We start from the raw sequence: 1,266 nt of genomic DNA on the forward strand, positions 1-1,266 counted from the left end.
AGTGATGATGTCACAGACAGAGCTGGGTCAGCGGTGAGGAGTGATGACATCACAAAGCACAGCTTTCTGATGATGTCAAGGACTCCTTTGATCTCAGATTTATATAAGTTCTGATCGGACGTTTGGTCCTTACAGTTTGAAACAGTTCCTGTTCCGAGCGCATCAAAACGTTGGTCAAACAAGCCGAAGTTATTTTTGCCCTATTTGTTGGAGTTTGTGTTTTAGAAGCAGTCATGTTTGGAAAAACTACTACGCCGGTTGAGAACCTCCAGGCTCCGGTCTCTTGGGCCAAACGTAAAGGTCTGAAAGGTCGATTCACAGCCTTGGTTGGTGAAGTCCGTCGCAGTACGGCTGTTGTGGTACCAGATAACGTACCAGAAAACCTGGAGTCGTCAGTAAATCCAAGACTCGTCCCTCTCTCTGTCTCCCAGAAGCAATTTCTGCAGCCCAAAACTGTGGACAGAGCTTCACCGCGAGTCAGAGCATGTGTGGGCCATTTGGATCCTGACTTTATTCTTCCAGGAGTCCCCGATATAGTGGACTCAGAAGATAGCCAGGGTGAATGCTCCAGCTCAGAAGAACCTGTTGACGGGGCTGGGAAGCCTTCGACAAGTTATTCAGATGTTCCCACCTGTGAACGACCAGAACTTGATTCAGGTGTGAAGGAGCTATCCGGCGACAAAACGTCCGTCGGCCTGATCGTGCAGCACGTTATTGAGCGTGCTGTTGAGAAGTCATTGCTGCACTGTCCTCCTGAAAGCACTCAAGCTCTGCAGGAGAGACTCTTGGAGGAAAACTGGTCTGCTCTGGACGGAGAGCGTTTTAATTTCTCCTCCAAAAAGTTGAAAAAGGTCAGCAAATCCATCTTCAGATCAATGAAGAAGCATCTTTTCTGTGAAGGAGAAGATCTGCTTCTTCTGTTGGCGATTGATGGTTCTGCAGCCGAGGAGTGCATCGCCCAAATTGTCAAGCGAAAACTCCTGAAGCTAGCAGAGAAACTGTCCATCTTCTCAAAGTTCAGGAAACTTTAAATCTCAGACACAGAGATAGATATTTGTATTTATTTTATATAGACATTTGTATTTTTACGCATATTTATGTACATATGATTTTTATATATATCTCTAGATTTTTATATTTATTTTTAAGAATTATTTAAAGAAACGTACAATTTTTTTAAAATTTCTATGTTAAATATATATAAAACAAAAACAAATTCATGAACAGACTGTTTCAGGCTGTATGTCCTCTCTGAAGAATCGCCAC

This window comes from Nematolebias whitei, chromosome 1, assembly GCF_014905685.2.
Source record: "Nematolebias whitei isolate Nwh7 chromosome 1, NemWhi1, whole genome shotgun sequence".
Lineage (NCBI taxonomy): Eukaryota > Metazoa > Chordata > Actinopteri > Cyprinodontiformes > Rivulidae > Nematolebias > Nematolebias whitei.